The sequence below is a fragment of the Macaca mulatta genome, chromosome 12, assembly GCF_049350105.2.
Source record: "Macaca mulatta isolate MMU2019108-1 chromosome 12, T2T-MMU8v2.0, whole genome shotgun sequence".
NCBI lineage: Eukaryota > Metazoa > Chordata > Mammalia > Primates > Cercopithecidae > Macaca > Macaca mulatta.
The window spans coordinates 144,643,459-144,660,362 of record NC_133417.1 but is presented as its reverse complement, the minus strand read 5'-3'; the positions used below and the strand labels follow the sequence as shown (position 1 = coordinate 144,660,362).

At 49.9% G+C, this 16,904-nt stretch overlaps 1 protein-coding gene across 14 annotated transcripts in view; it reads left to right on the top strand.

Moving 5' to 3' along the window:
- The first annotated feature begins 11,166 nt into the window (after positions 1-11,166).
- The window catches only part of HDAC4 (histone deacetylase 4), a 352,953-nt gene continuing 347,215 nt past the window's right edge, over positions 11,167-16,904 (top strand). For 4 of the 14 annotated variants that reach the window (XM_028831302.2, XM_028831301.2, XM_077956679.1 and 1 more), the window contains exon 1: positions 11,167-11,426. The gene's annotated coding sequence lies outside the window, so the exon portion shown is untranslated. Of the gene's footprint in view, positions 11,427-11,807; positions 12,455-16,904 lie in introns of those variants that run through there. The other 10 variants (XM_077956672.1, XM_028831298.2, XM_028831299.2 and 7 more) reach the window with 4 other exon arrangements.

The following is a 16,904-nucleotide window of genomic DNA, read 5'->3' as shown; positions in this document are numbered from 1 at the left end:
ATGTATACTTCCCATCAATACTAGGAATGTAGAGAGCTTCAACTGCAGCATCCCTTCATGTCTTATAAGCTGTATTATTGTAGGCCAGACACCACCCATCACCTTGTGTTACATCATGTGTGCTATAGCTCATGCCTGCTTCGATTTACTCACACTATCTCTTTGCACTCCATTTTCTTGCAACTGATTTACTGTCTTGTCCAGGGCAGGGGTCCAGAGAGCAGGGTGGCCACTTCAAAGACTTACCCTGGGCTGTTCCTACCATGACCCCTGTTGCCCAACAGGTGAAGGCTCTGCAATCTACTAAGTACATCCATCCTAAACTGAAACTGATGTTTATATATCAAAATAATTTTGGCTGGGTGTGGTGGCTCATGCCTGTAATCCCAGCACTTTGGGCGGCCGAGGCGGGCAGATCATGTGAGGTCAGGAGTTTGAGAACAGCCTGGCCAACATGGTGAAACCTTGTCTCTACTAAAAATTACAAAAATTAGCTGTGCATGGTGGTGTGCGCCTGTAGTCCCAGCTACTTGGAAGGCTGAGTCAGGAGAATCTCTCAAACCCGGGAAGCGGAGGTTGCAGTGAGCAGAGATTGTGCCACTGCACTCCAGCCTGGGCAACAGAGCGAGACTCCATCTCGAAAATAATAATAATAATAATAGTAATAATTTTGCACTCCTAAATTAGGAAACACATTGTTTTCAGGCATACATGAAACATTGATAAACACTGATCATGACCACACATTAGGCCACAAAAAAATTATTAACATGTACCAGTGAATCAGTACCACATATAGTCAAGGGCTAGAGAAGTGGGCACAGGGAGGTCTGCACATCCTTTAGACCCACTGGGACAGACGTGGTGTGGGAAGGAGAATTCTTTGAGGGCACCAAGATTCTTGCCCGTAGTGACGGGTGGCAGGATTTGCGAATATGATGGGCTATCCCTCCCACAATTATGCAACCATAGGAGAGGCAACCCTTTACTTCTACCTCTTAGGGTTCCCGGGTAGGCCTGAGAATTCACTTGGCATAAGACAGATTAACAGGAGAAAAGCATACCGATTTATTTAATTTAAATTTTATGTAACACAGGAAACCTCATTAGGAAATAAACAGAAACACCTGGCAAAAACAAACATGTTTCTATACTTTCTTGAGCAAAGAGAGGCAATTGCAGGAAAGTAACTAAATTATGTGGGATGCCAAGGGAAGATGAGAATTATTTTAACAAGATCCATTTGTACAGCACTTTCTCAGCTCCGACTTCCACTGAAGAACATTTCTTCTGCTGCTGGGACGAGGGATAAAATCACACAGATTTTATCTCCTGTTTTCAGGAATCAGTGGAGAGGTCAGAGCACCCTTCCTGTGTCTGCTGTTTTTCAGGTGCTTTTAGCTCGAAATGATCCTTTACCAAAGTGACATATTTTGGGGTGGCACAGTCTGCAACCCTTCATTACCTTGTATGTCAGAAAGGATACTGCAGGTGTCATTAGCATCCCTAAGCAGTGGACTTTGAGACAGATTGTCCTGGGTGACACTGAACTAATCGAGTGAACTCAAAAGACATCAGAGGGATGCTGAGCTGGAGGGAGCCTCCTCCTGGTCAGGCAGAAGCAGACTGCTTTGTTGTGGAGGGGACAGGTGGCAAAGAATGGCAAGTGGCCTGTAAGAGCTCAGAACAGGCCCTGGCTGACAGCCAGCAAGAAAGCAGGAGCTTCAGTCCTGCAACCACAAGGAATCGAATGCTACCATCACAAGTGAACTTGGAAGAGGACCCCAAGTCTCAGTTGAGAACTCAGTCCTGGCCGACGCCTTGATTTCAGCCTGGTGAGACTGCACAGAGGACCCAGACTCCTGGCCCACAGACACAAAAGAGATCATTCATGAGGGTTATTTCAAGCTGTTGAGTTTGTTATGCAGCCATAGATAACTCACACAGCAAGACCCACATACCACCTGCACTGTGTGTGCCCTTCTCGAACAAGGATTGTAGGGGCACCTCTGATTTCAGTGTCAGCTCAATCCTGTATGTAGCAGTTCTCCCCAGGCCTGGGTCTTCCCTGCTCCCCAGGGGACAGTTACTCTGAATGGCTGGATGTCCTGTGAGGAAGCATGGGGGAAAGAGCTAGTCTGTCAACTGGTTGTGGCACCTCAGGACCTTCATAACTGGACTGGTGATTGAGAACTGGCTCAGGTCCGAACATCGGGTGAGGGGTTGTGATTTTCCTTGTGGCAGCTGACACCAGCCTCTGTCCACCCACCACCAGCCTTTATTGATTCTATATTAGAAAGTAGTGCCCCCATTGGCTGCTGTCTCTAGGCCCCCCAGGACCTCCCTGGTCTGTTGGCATCACCACCAACACCTGTGATTTGAGCACCTTGTCTGCTGTCCTGGTTTGCTTCCCGTCATGGAAATTACGCGCACCTTGTCCCAGATGGTGAACTGCCACTGCCCCTGCAGTTCAGGATCCTGCCACCCGCAAGAACACGCAAGGACTCATTTTCATCAAGGCCTCCCCTTCTTCCGCCCTGTCCTACTGACGACAGACACCTCCAGCTTTCTCAATGATGCTCATGCCTCTCCTAAAATTTCTTTTCTTGCCACCTGAATTCAGGGAGAGTCCTGTGTTCCTTATGGGAACTTCAAGTGATCCATCTCTCTCAGTGCGTCCACCCCTTGGACTTCCTGACCCCTTCCTTACTGACCCCTAAGGCAGGCCTGGCGCCTCCCCTCCACCACTGTTGGCCATTGTCTCCATGCTTCAAGGAACATTCTGGCAACCCACCAGTTCTGGTTCCCTGTGTCCTCACTGGGGTGTGAAATCCTGAGTCACAGAGAGGGACCTGTGTGACTACATCTTCTCTCTCCCGGGTCTGTGCTGCTCCCATCGGCACCCTCGGGATCTATGCTCCTGTTCCTGCCTGTGTTATATCTGTCAGCTCCCAAGGTTCTGTTGAATGATCCCTTTCTTCCTGTAACTGGGGCTGTAAGCCTCCTGCCTGATCCAGAGGAGCTGACAGTCGCCCTAGAAACAATGAGGGAAGGTAGCTCCTCACCTTGGGAGGCACTGTCTGAGCCAAGGCTTTGCAGACCCTATAGGTGTTGAGCGAGTTTCTGCTCTGGCATGGGGAAGGCCACTTGTGCTGACCCAGGGCCCGTAGGAGAGTCTGGAGGTTCCAGGACCTCACACGCATCCTCTGAAATGTTCCTCTCCGACATCTAGGATCCCACTCTTTCCCCACCAAAGACCCTACACTTGACCTTAATACCAGAAGCTCGCTGGAGTATGAACTCAGCCTCTATCACTTTGTAATCCAAGCTTGGGCCTAATTTTCAGCACAGTTTGCTCTCTAACTGCAGACGCTACTACAAATAAGAATTAAAAAATTAGCCAAGCATGGTGGTGTGTGCCTGTAGTCCCAGCAATTTGGGAGGGTGATGAGGTGGAAGGATCACTTGAGCCCAAGAGTTCAAGGCTGCAGTGAGCCATGACTGGGCTGTTGTACTTCAGTCTTGGTGTCAGAGTGAGATTATATCTCAAAAAAAAAAAAAAAAAAAAAAAACCCAAAAAGCAAATAGTCTGCCATCAGTCCAGCGACCATTCCTCAGGTGGCCACCTGCCATTTCTTTGTGGCTGCTTTTAGGAAAGCTTTCTTTGCATTGGCATTCGGCAGTGCCGCTACAATAGGTCCAGTGTATCATTATGTTACTTACCATCCTTAGGGCTTGCAGGACTTCCTGAGCCTGAGGATCTCCCTCCTTCAGTAATGCTAAGAACTTCTCAGCCATTATCTCGCTCCTCCTCCATTCTCTCCTCCTGGAACGCCTTGTTCTAGATCAGATACCCAAGAGGCTGAGCGTGAGGTGAAGGCTCCTACACAAATGCTTTCTTGAGGATTACTCTCAGGAGGACCCTGCCAGGAAGTGAGGGGAGGATGGCAGGGCAGGGAGTAGGGCCAGAGGAAGGACTGTGCACAGCAGGGGTGGCGGGAAGTTAGGAAAGGTCCTGATTTAGGCTCAAGCCAGCCAAGGCTCAGCCTGAGTCCATGGGAAGCTCAGGAGCACGACTTGCTGCACGGGGAGCTGGGCTTCCTATCCCTAGGGGTCAGACATGGGCCATCCCGGAGTGGAGAGAGGTAACCTCCCAAGCATTTCCAGGTGAGGTGACTCCCCTTTGACCAATGACAGCTCTCTGGAAAAGGACACACAGCTGTAAGCCATTCACAGGCCACACCTCCAGGTAATGGAGATCTGTCTCAAGCACCCACATGGCCACCACTCTCCTAGTAAAAAAGAGGTGCTTCCATGTCTTTTATCCTGTGGTCTGCATTTGGATAAATTCCTTGGTCTCATTTTCCAAGTTGCTAATAAGATTTTCTAAGATGCTTTTTATTTTATCCACCAAATTTTTAATTTTAATGACTACATTTTTCATGTCCAGGTATTTTACTTGGTTCCTTGAAAAATTCCACTCTCCTTTTTCCTAGTGTCTTATTCTTTGGTTCACAGTCAATGTAACTTCCTTGATGCCTTTAGCAATTTCTAACATTTATTTTTAAGCTCTCTTATAATCTCAGTGCCTTGGCTGGAGGCATCATCCTGTTCTCATCTGCTGACTCTTGCTCATGGTAAATTGCTTCCTTTGGGTTTTATAAACTTATATAATATTTTATATGTTTATATAAAATCTTTACGTCCTGTCATTTTCGGTTGTGAGCTCATTTCCTGTGAGGCTCTATTCCTGGGAATCCTGTGTAACCTAGGTTGAGGGTGTTTCCCTCGTTGCCACTGTTTGCTTCTGCCAGAAGTTCTAAGAGTATCCCACAACTGGACTACTTTTCATGTTATTTTGGGGGACTGAGAGTTCCTGGATTGTGCAGGTAGCATGTATCAAACCCAAGTGAGGGTAGGCCCTGCTACAAATTTCCAAGCAGCTTTTTCCCCACCCAGAACCAAGGTGAAAACAGATGCTCTACTTCGTTGTCTCTGTGTTCCACTCGGCAGATTTTTTTCTAGTCTGTCCTTTCGCTAAGGATATAGAATTCAAACCTTAGCCCCTGAGTTAGAGGTATCAGGAAGGGCTTTTCCCTAAGGCATCAGTTTAGGAGATTTCTTGTCTTGACGGAGTTCCCTTACTTGCTTGTATATACTCAGCCATGTGTTCTTCAAAACGCAGCCTTTTAGGCAGCACTCCTAGGTCCTTTGTAATGAGAATGCTTTCAGGTAAGCGAGTCAGCCCCCTTGCCAGGATCCTGAGCTTTGCCCTCTCCCCTACCACTGAAATCTTAAGCTGAAAATAATAATGTCTTTTCACAAGTCTCTGGGCTCCAGCTACTCAGCCCGGGCACTGAGCTCACTGGAACCTCCATGTCCTCACCCCTGCCCTTTTCCCATCCAACTCTGCCCTTTTGCCCTTCCCATCCTCTGCGGCCTGGACCCCACAGTGAATCAGGCCCACCACCATAGCTAGTACTCCTAGGGCTTTGCTCCATTTTCTTTCAGCCCTACCACCAACCTTGCATCTCTCCAACAATACAAGATTTTTGCAGCTGGCCTTCTCAGTGCTACCAGAAAAGGTAAATGACCCTGGCGCCATTACAAACACTGCATTTGACAGGGTGGGCCCTCAGCACCACTCAGCAATGCTTTTTTTTTTTTTTTTTTGAGACCAAGTCTTGCTCTGTCACCCAGGCTGGAGTGCAGTGGCACGATCTCAGCTCACTGCAAGCTCCGCCTCCTGGGTTCACGCCATTCTCCTGCCTCAGCCTCCCAAGTAGCTGGGACTACAGATGCCCGCCACCACGCCTGGCTAATTTTTTGTATTTTCGGTAGAGATAGAGTTTCGCCGTGTTAGCCAGGATAGTCTCGATCTCCTGACCTCGTGATCCGCCCACCTCGGCCTCCCAAAGTGCTGGGATTACAGGCATGAGCCACTGCCTGCTCAGCTCTCTCTTCAATACCCTGCCAATGCCACTCCAGCAGTGCTCATAGCAAGCACATCACATGTTGATTATTGTTGTCATCACCCTATCTCTACTCCTGGGTCTCAGCTCAGGACCGTATCTATTATAAACATAACGCTGCCATCCTCAGCCTCCTGCCCTCACCTGTAGACTCATCTCTGTTCATTCTCACCACCTCCCCTTTCCTTCAGAGGCCCCCTCCTGTTTGAGGATTTTCCTGCTTGGGGTTTTCAGAGCCTGTCTGAGACCTGAGCACGAGGGCCCTGACCTGGCCTCCTGCTCCAGGACCCATGCTATCGAAGGCGGCTATCCGGCCCCTCCAGGGTATCTTTCTGTCGAGCTTCCCCCTCCTTCCCAAAGATGAATAGTCTGGCCAACTGCACATCACAGCCCAGGACTGGCTGCCCTTCCTTTCCTGTCCCATCTCCAGCCCCCAGGTCTGTCACTTCTGCCTCCTGGGGCCTCCTCCCAAATCCCTGCTGCACCTATGTCCTTGTTTCAGGTTCTGCTTTTGGACCCGAGCTAAGACAGTTGGCACTTAAATTCCTCAAATAGCAGTCACGTGCAAATTTACTTCCCTGAACAGCAAAGGCCTTGTCCGGAGGACTTTTTCGCAGTCCCCCAGCCTCCAGTCTCTCAGCTCTCGGCCTCTTCTCTCTTCTCTTCCTGGACTCCACTGCTGCTGCCATTTCTAGCCGCTCCCTACCTGGCCTCACCCCCTCTAGTGACTTCAGCTCCTCCTTACGTGCCAATGACCCCAAGATTTTATCTCAAAAAACATAAAGCAAAAATCTCAAGCCAACGTTGATAGCTTCTAAATGTGTGTGCGAGTCAAGGTCACTTCCATCGAATCAGTCACCCGAGACTGAAAGCTAGGCAAGGGGAGCCAGGGGAGCGTCCGTTAGCAGCTATTTTGTTGGTCTCTCGCTACTTATTTCAATGACCTGGTTGAGTCATCCGTATCTGGAGTGGGTCTTGGGATAAAGCGTTGGAGGGCAGAGGGTCCACTGAAACATGTGGATGAAGCTGGAAGAGTTGAAAGTCTTAGGACTGTGATTTTCTGTCCTTGTGATAGTTTGCTCAGAATGATGGTTTCGTTTCATCCATGTCCCTACAAAGGACACGAACTCATCCTTTTTAACGGCTGCATAGTATTCCATGGTGTATATGTGCCACATTTTCTTAATCCAGTCTGTCACTGATGGACATTTGGGTTGGTTCCAAGTCTTTGCCATTGTGAATAGTGCTGCATCACTCATAGGTGAGAACTGAACAATGAGAACACTTGGACGCAGGGTGGGGAATATCACACACCAGGGCCTATAGTGGGGTGGGGGGAAGGGGGAGGGATGGCCTCAGGAGATACACCTAATGTAAATGACGAGTTAACGGGTGCAGCACACCAACATGGCACATGTATACATATGTAACAAACCTGCACGTTGTGCACGTGTACCTTAGAACTTAAAGTATATATATATTAAAAAAAAGAAAACAAAAAGTCTTGGGGCTGTGAGATGAGCCCTGAACTACCCCACCCCTGCTCCCTCCACTGCAGCCCAGGCTGCATCTCCCGCATCCACCCTGCAGCCCCCCGGGTCCTGCCCGCTTGACAGAGGCTCTCAGACCTTGCAGTGTCCTTAGTGAACTTCATGTCCTTCTTGAATTTTTTTAAAGAATTATCTTTACAAAAGTAAAACATGTTCACTGAAGAATTAAGAAAACAGGTGAGCAAAAGAAAACAAGAATCTCTCATTTTCCACTTAGGACACATATTTTTCCTCATTGTTTTTGTGTCTATAAATGTTTTCATTTGTAAAAATTACATCACATTGTAATGAGGTCTTCTTGTCTTTCTTTCCCCTTGAAACTATAAAGTGAATTTCTTTCCATGATATAAAACCCCTTATTTTTGGTGATTTATGCACACATACTCATCCCAACCAACCATTGTTTCTGTGGACCTTTGAGCTAAATGTTATCAGCATCCATGTTTGTCTCTTTGAATGAGGTTCTAAAATTGAAATCACTAGGTGAAAGAAGGTGCAAATTTTGAGGGTTTTATTTATGAATGTGGTTAAGCAGCTGTCTGAAAGTTTCTATCAGTTGACACTCAGTTGCTGTATTATAGTGTTTATTTCCACACATTTGCTTTTATCAAACAAAGCGTTGCACTTCTCTTATTAGAGAACATCCTGTCACGTTTATGGGCGTTTCTTTTGTATTTGCCTGTCCTCGTCCCTGCCTGCTTTACTTACAGGCTGCTCTGCTCTGAAAGCCCTTCTGCCTGGGAAGATCAGCCCCTATGAATCCCATGCAAATGTTTTCCCCACTTGTCTTAATTTTATTGTGTCCTGAAGCACCAAAAGTCTCCCCTTCCCCGCCAAACTGGGGCGGCCACTGCCTTCAGTATTTTTTTTCTTCTGAATTAAAATCTTCCTGAGAAAGGCACAACTCTTAAATTCAATGAGTTTTGGTCAGTACGTACCCCTATGCGATCTACACCCCAGAGAGAAAGCATATTATCTCCATTGACCAGCAAGGTTCTCATGTCCTTCCCAGTCCACCCTCTGTAGGCCCCCAATCTGCAGAGAACTATTCTGACCTCTACCCCATATTTGGCTGAATTTTGTATTAACAGAGTCATACAGTGTAAACTCTTTTGTATCTGACATCTTTTACGATATTCTTGACATTCAACCATCTATAACAGTTCATTCTTTTTTATAGATGAGGAATATTCCCTTGTATTTTGCAATTGGGGTTTATCCATTTTCCCACTGATTGCACACTAAATTTTAATAACAACATAGCTAAATTCTCAATTATTTCTCTTTATGACTGTTGTTGATATTCTTTATATTCCACAACCCTATAGAAATGTCCAGAGTTTTTCCTTAGTACTTTTTTTTTTAAACTTAAATCTTTACTCCATTTGATGAGTAAGGATTTCAACTTTAATCTCTTCTCTTCAAATGATTAGCAGGTACGCTACCATATTGCTTTCTCACTGATTTGAAAAGCCACTTTCATTGTATTTTAAATCCCTACAGGGGTGGTATTAAAACTAGCCGATAGTTGGTAAGGCACAGACACTGACCGGCCTGCACAACTGCCCATTAAGAAGAGCTGGAGCACACTGATCATGCACATACTGGCTGGGTATCAGCCTGGAGTCAGTACATTTGCTTGGGGCCATTTATTTACTTTCTCTTATTTTGCATTGATCTGGGCCAATATCACGTTGTTTTCATTTCAGAGCCCAGACGACATGTTTTTATTTTCTGGGACCACAGTTTCTCCCTCATTACTCTTCTTTTTGACTGCTCTTAAATCTTTATTCTTCAAGATGAACTATTCAACGATTTTCACAATTTCCCGGAAGTTCTGTTGGAACTTAGTGTTACATTTAGGTACTTAAAATGTTCTTTTGCTAATTGAGAATTTTTCCTTATTTTCTAACACATATAAAGTGCTTAGCACAATGCTCACCACATACTGAATATGCAACAATTACTTAATTACTGATTGAATGTTACGAATCTGAAAGTTACTGTTATTTGTATATTTTATAATTGGCCAGCTTGCCGATCGTAACCAGTCTAGGAGTTCTACCAATCTATTGGATCTACCAATCCTAGATTTTAAAATTTGAGTCTTTGGTGCTAGTTTCTTTCAATTGTGAGAACACTGAGATTCCTTTGAGTTTGGGACTCTGTCAAATGCCTGTATGTGAAGTCCCAAGCGGATGCGCCCAGGCATTCGGGTCGTCACTCCCCCTTTCTCCTTATACACAGCTCACAGTATAGCGTGTTTGCTTTCACTGCACACTACCGTACTGAACTCCTGTGCATTGGCTGTGCACCGGTCTCCTTCAGACAGCCCCTCTTACACATAATGGCGGACACAGCCACCCACACCAAGTTTCTCTTTTCCAGACATGGTGAGTGAGGTTCTTGCACCATCCACCCAACGTCTGCGTGGTGCTTCACGCTGCTGGACTGCCTCTCAGGACTCACGTGAGGTCTCAATGGCACGCGGCAATGGGGCTACTCATTCCTTCTACTGGAAATCTACCTTTTAAAATTACCTCTGCCAAGCAATAGATCCCAGAGCTCCTTCACGTGACTTTTTGCTCAGGTACTTCTCTTTGTCCGTGAAAAACTAACTTTGGTAGACTTATAGGCAGGTTTTAACATTTTCTCGTGATTGTATGTTTTTGATAATCCAGTCGAATGGTGTTGAATCTCATCTAGATGTTAGCTAGCTACAGACCCTGTTTCATTCTTTATGAAAATTTGATAGTGCACCGTTTCCATCAGCAGCCAAGTCGCCAAAACCCCATAATTGCTCTCCTTTTCTTCAGCTGTATCCTGTTTTAAAATCCTCTAATTCACCATTCCTTTCCTTCAAAGTTCAGCCATATCAGAGTAAGCACTTCTCACAATGACCAGAGTTTTCTAATTATTCGTTATTGAGATATTTAAAGAAATGCAAAATTGGCATTTTTATTTTGCTAACTGTATTTTTATCCACACAACTACAGTTTCCCCCCCCGCCAAGAATCAAAGGTCGAGAATGCTGTAAAAACGGATCTTTGCTCATCTAAGAGGAATGGCCCACAATCGAAGCGAACGCTCATCCCCGCCAGGTCCGCATCCCTGGGCCCACGCCGTCAGGCCCCACGCACCGGCGCGCGCTGTCAAAGGCGCTTCCTCCCTGGAACGCGGGATTCCGGGGACAGTGTGTGCACCCAAGTTTAAAAGTTGTCACACTCTTGTTGGAAAGAAATGGAAACATCACCAGCAGGAGGGTGGCCACTGAAGACTCCCGCCCACACCAGCTGGCAACCAAAGGCGCTTGCGGGGATCTACGGACCGACCTTTAATTCAACACAAGCCCCCCAAGCTCTGCGGCCTTAAAACAACACCCGCCCGGCCGGTGCGGAGTTCCCGCCACCTCCACGCCTGCCTGGCCCGTGACTCGAGACCCTGGCGGCGGGCCGGGCTCCCTCCGCCTGAGCAGGGACCCGACGAGCGCATCCCACGACCCTCAGCAGCAGTTGCAGGCCTGGCAGACCTGCACCCCATGCACACCCAGACAGCCGCGTTCCCGCCGCGGGGCTGGGCGAGGCCCGCGGCGCCTGCGCACTCGGTGACCGGGCCGCCCTGCGCCTCCGTGCGCACGCAGCACCACGTGACCCACTGCCCGTACCCAAGATGGAGGCAACGGCGAGGCCTGGCCAGCTCCCCGCCTCAGCCTGCACCCCATTGTGTGCCCTCTAAGCGCGAATTAGGCTCGCAGACACGCGGTGCTGACCGCTAGGTAGCCATGCGGGCTACCGAGTGGGACTAGACACGGCCGGGGCCCGTGTTTACGGTCACTACTGGCTCCGGGTCTCTGCGCCTCCTCAACCGCGAAGCACCCAGCGGCTGGCGCCTGGAGCGTCTTTTGGTACGCCCCGCCCCCTAGAATTGACAGCTCCAGGAGCCAATGAGGTCCAGGATGCGTGCGGGGAGGCGGGCAGGGGTGGAGCCTCTCCGCCGCTCACGGGGCGTCCGGCCCCGCGGTTGGGCAGCCGCGGGGCGAGGGGTGGGAGCAGACGGGCCGTGCGCAGGTTTCAACGGACCAATGGAAGGCCGGCCAGGCGCCCGGGGCGGGCGGGCGGGAGGCGGGGCCGAGCCGTAATTGACGAGCTCTTCATTAGAAACCAGGCGGGAGGGCGGGGCCCATATGGGGAGGTGACGCAAGGCTGCCGCAGCCAGTGGTTGCCGAGCCGCCGGCGGGCGGGGCGGGGCCGGGTCGGCTGACGGGCGTGCAGGGTGGCCTATCGCCGCCCGGCTCGACGCTGGAGGGGGGAGAAGCATCATGGTTCAACGTGGGTCAATTTTTTGTGAATGAGGAGGGGAGGTTGTGGGGCCGCCGCCGCGGAGCACCGTCCCCGCCGCCGCCCGAGCCCGAGCCCGAACCCGCGCGCCCGCCCGCGCCGCCGCCGCCGCCGCCGCCCGAGCAGCCTCCCAGCCTGGGCCCCCGGCGGCGCCGCGGCCGCGTCCCGGCTGTCGCCGCCCGAGCCCGAGCCCGCGCGCCGGCGGGTGGCGGCGCAGGCTGAGGAGATGCGGCGCGGAGCGCCCGAGCAGGGCTAGAGCCGGCCGCCGCCGCCCGCCGCGGTAAGCGCAGCCCCGGCCCGGCGCCCGCGGGCCATTGTCCGCCGTCCGCCCCGCGCCCCGCGCAGCCTGCAGGCCTCGGAGCCCGCGGCAGGTGGACGCCGCCGGTCCACACCCGCCCCGCGCGCGGCCGTGGGAGGCGGGGGCCAGCGCGGGCCGCGCGCCGTGGGACCCGCCGGTCCCCAGGGCCGCCCGGCCCCTTCTGGACCTTTCCAGCCGCGCCGCGAGGCGGCCTCGCCCGCCGGGGCGGGGGCGCGGGGGTGGGCACGGCAGGCAGCGGCGCCGTCGCCCGGTGCCGGGCCCGCGCCCCCCGAACAGGTGGGCTCCGGGCCGCCGGGAGTGAGGGCGGGGGCGGGCGGGCGCCGGGGCCGGGCGGGCGCCGTTTATGTAACTTTGTCAAATGCTGTGAGTTTGCAGAAAAACGTCCCTGCCGGGGTCCGCGGCCCCTCGCGTGTCGTCGCCGCTGCGAGCGCCTGGGGGGTCGCGGGAGGCGGGGGTGCTGCCCGGGACCCCCTCGGCTCAGCCCGCAGGGCGCCCGCAGGCCGAGACGGGGCCCGGTCCAGCTCGGGGGTGGGATCCGCGTTTCCCCGCGTTGCGAAAACACACCACGGAATCATAAGCAAATTATCTCGTATTTACATTGAGCGTTGAATTATTTGACACTGTTATAGCAGGAGACCGTGCGTATCAGTTGGAAAGGCCGGGGGTGGAACCCAGTGTACTCATTTAATGCACATCAAAAATTTGTAATAACTTGAGGCAGCTGATATGAGTGTTTTCTTTATTGCATGTTGTAAATTGACCTGCTGTGACACAATTTTCAAATAAAGCGTTGCAGAAATTAAACTTAAGTTATTTTAAAACTAATGACTTTCTTAACTAAATCCTAATTGCATGACTGTAGAGACCTACCTAATTGCTTGCTGAGAGCAGTTCTGCTTGCTCTCCGTGAGGGAGGAAAGGGCCTGTGTAGTCACTTTGCCGCCCCGTTTTTCTCTATTCAGGCTTTTCTGTTTATTCCCACAAATCACTGAAGCAGTTAAGGCCTGGGAGTAAACCTGTAAACAGCCCTGGCCCAGCGCCAGCCCAGCAGGACTGGGGGGATACTGGCAGGTTTGCACCTTGACCTGGTTTCACTTTTTCTTTTGTAATATGATCGTGGTTGCCTGGAGTTTTAATTGCTTCTGATAATTCTGTGCATTATTTTCGGGACTGTCCAAAGAAGGCTGGTGTGGTGGTTTCAGGACCCAGCCAGGAAAGGTGGTGGTGGTGACTGGGGAAAGGGAGGGTGGAAGGGAGGGAGATCGAATTAAGAAAACTCAGCTGCTTGTACACAAATATACACTACAGCAGTTACAAAGCAACAAAAGTTATTGCAGAATTTTGCAGTAACTATGGCAACACAATTACTCTATTATAATTGGAAATGCAGAATGCCACCCAGTTAGAAGTTTCATCAGAATGGAGTTTTGGATATCAAAAATATGTGAAATTTAATTTTTTTTCAGGTAGCTCCTGTGAATTCTAAAATCTGTGTTCAATTACCTATTTTTAAGACTGATCGAGCCTTCCCAGATATTCTACTCTCTGGGATCTGTGGCATCTTTCCCCAGAAGAACTCACATTTGTGTGGGAGGGAAGTATTTTCATGCCTTAAAAACACACACCCCAACACATTGTAAGACTTCTATAGCTTTCTGTGTTCTGGGCTTTTATTTTAGAGATCAAATCCCATCCTAAAGAGAGCAGTAATCAATTAGAAAAGAAGCCGGCTGTACTCAGCAGGCAGAGGCAACGCTGCCCTCTTTAGGGTTCTTTCTTCTGCAAGGGGAGCTGGCAGCAGGCATGCCCCCCGGGGAGCCCTGGGCTAAGGGGCGGGGCAGAGGGAAGATGACTGGACTGCACATAGGCCTGGAAGGCCTGGGGACGAAGGGCAGATGTGGCCTCGGAGTCCTGAACCAGGGACAATATTCTGTGTTCAGCAGCTTCCTAGCCATGCAAAATAAAAATCCGCAAATGCCATGTTCTCGGAGGCCTTGGGGGCTGTTGCTGTAGCAAGATGGGCAGAACAACCTGGCACACTGGCCACGTGCGGCTCAGGCAGCCCATCTGGACTCTCTGTGGCCAGAGACCTGGTTGGGAAGGATGCTCTATGGATGTTTACCAGGAGGGCTCTAGTGCTGGAAGTTTCCACACATTGTGGGGTTGCTGCATTTAATTTCGTTATAACTCTTTCCTTTTAACTACTGCATATTTATGCCCAGTAATCGACTTCCATTCTCCAGCTTCATTGTGAGGTTTCAATGCAGCATGAATGGCTTTGAATTCCAATCCTTTGATGTTGGGGGTGGCACCAAAGGAAAGGCGACTTTATGCTGTCTTAATTGCCGGAGCAGAAGAAGCATTTCATCACTCCTGTAGAATTCGTCCATACCGTTCTCTATTGAAAACGGCTGGGCTTTCATAGCTCAGAAGCTGCCATGAGTAATATATTAATACCTGATGTAGGGCGCGAAGGAGCCGCAGAGGCCGAGAGAACTGCCGCTGCTGAGAGGCAGCGGGGCGACAGGCTGTGGCCGGGCTTTCCCTCCGAGGCTCAGAATTGTTGACTGTAGCTGGGGATGGCGGACATGAAGGGCGAAGGGGCCCAGTCTCCACCTCAACTTGTGGCTGTGGAACCGGGACTGAGCCCCTGCCCCGTTGTTTGCAGCCCCCAGTGTGTCCTGGGATAAGGAGTTGGAAAGGATGGATTTGGAGGGAGTGTTTGTTTTGATCTCAGATGGTCAGCACATGCCCTGCCGTGTGGTGGGCTCTGGGTGTTTGGCCTTGACATTAGAGGCGGGTACCGCACCTTCTGGTTCATGTCAGATGATGGGTGCCATGTCGAAAGTGATGCTACCTTTGAATAGACCTTAACTCATTCATAAGCGTTTCTATGGGAACAAGTGTCACTGAGGTCATTAAGTTCTCTTTATACGGTCAGTTTTCTTCTCTTGGGCTTCTGTGAGTGGGAAGAGTGGGACCTGTTTCGGGGTGGCATGAGGGCTGTGGTGCCTGCAGCCTTAAATGGCCAGGTCCCCTTGCTGCGGCCTCGCTGACACACGTCCTACTCACTTCCTAGAAGGAAGGTCGGGGTTCTATATAGATTGGCTGCACCGTGACTCCTAGTATCACTGTTGGGATGAGGATGCCTCCCAGAGCAAGGAGATGATGCCACGAGCAGCTGTCACATGCTCCCATAGCTGACGCCAGATGGGCACCTGCTTGGGGCTCATGCTATTTCACGCACTCACCTTGTAGGTGTCAGCACAGCCCTGCAGGTGGGCTCCACCTCTGGAGGAACTGGGGGTAGAATGAAATGGACCATCTGCCTGCCCCTGCGTCTCCATTCCCAAAGGCCAGTTCCTCTCCGTGCCTCTGCTTCTGGGCCAGTGGTGACCTTGACGCTGAAGTTCAGCTGGTCGAGGTGCTTGGGCCAACACAGCGTCTCAGAGAAGAGGACAGTTTGGAATACTTTTCTAGTTCAGTGTCGTTAGACTTTCTAGTGCTGTGTCGACTGTCCTTGGAGCTGTCACAGGCGTGTTTCACAGGGTCTGGGAAGTGCTTCTGGCTTTCTCATGCTGTCTTATGTCACGTGTGATGCTGCGGAACTGGAAGACCATCGTGTTCTTCTCCTGCAAAGTCCCCAGGATGCCTGGAGGCAGGTGGGGGTGATGGAAGGGAGCCGGTGCTCCAAGTCCACTTCAGCCAGAGCAGCTTTTAGTGTTTGCTGTTCAGTCTGTTGATTACCTTGGAAGATGTTATTGGAAGAAAGCATTTGAGGACCAAGTTAATCTACTCTTACAATACCAACCCAGAAACCTTAAAGAAAATCTTGACAGATTTAATAGGATAAGAGATTTTTAAAAATCTCTTTGGCAAAAGACCCATAAGCCGGGTTAAGAGACAACAAGAGAAAAAATATATAACACGTTATGCCTGTGTGAGCTTAATAGTCAATATATAAAGAGCTTGACAGACCAATAAGAGAGCATGAGATCACCATTGCAAGGTGAGCGGAGCGTATGAATACTGAATCATCGCGGCTAATCAATTCGGTGTAAAGGAGATTCTCTTTATCCCTATCATATTGGCGAGTTTGATGATACCTGTTGCTGGTGATAATAATAATTCTGGTTCTGTAAGGTTTTTGCAGAGTTTAAGTTAATGTATGGAAATTGCCTTGAATAGGGCCTGGCATGGAGTAAGCATGACATAAATGCTGGCTCTTATTTATTATCATTTGCTCTCTGGAGGGACCGATATGTATTATCATATAAAATATAATAGGGCTGGGCAAGGTGGCTTATGCCTGTAATCTCAGCACTTTGGGAGGCCAAGGTGAGAGGATCACTTGAGCCCAGGAGTTCAAGACCAGCCTGGGCAACATGGTGAGACCCCATCTCTACAAAAAATAAAAAAAAAATCAGGCACCCGTGGCGTGTGCCTGCAGTCGCCATTACTTGGGAGGCTGAGGCAGGAGAATCAGGTGAGCCTGGAAAGTCAAGGTTGTAGTGAGGTGTGATTGCGCCACTGCACTTCAGCCTGAGTGACATAGCGAGACCTGTGCTGTCCCCCCAAATTTATATATATGATGTATAAATATAAAATAGTAATTACTGAATTGCTCTCTAGAAAAGTCTTAGGTGTCAAAATCTTAAATGCCATTCCCCTTGTCCCCACAATTCTACATTTCGAAATCCATTCTAAGGAAGGAATATAAGCGTGT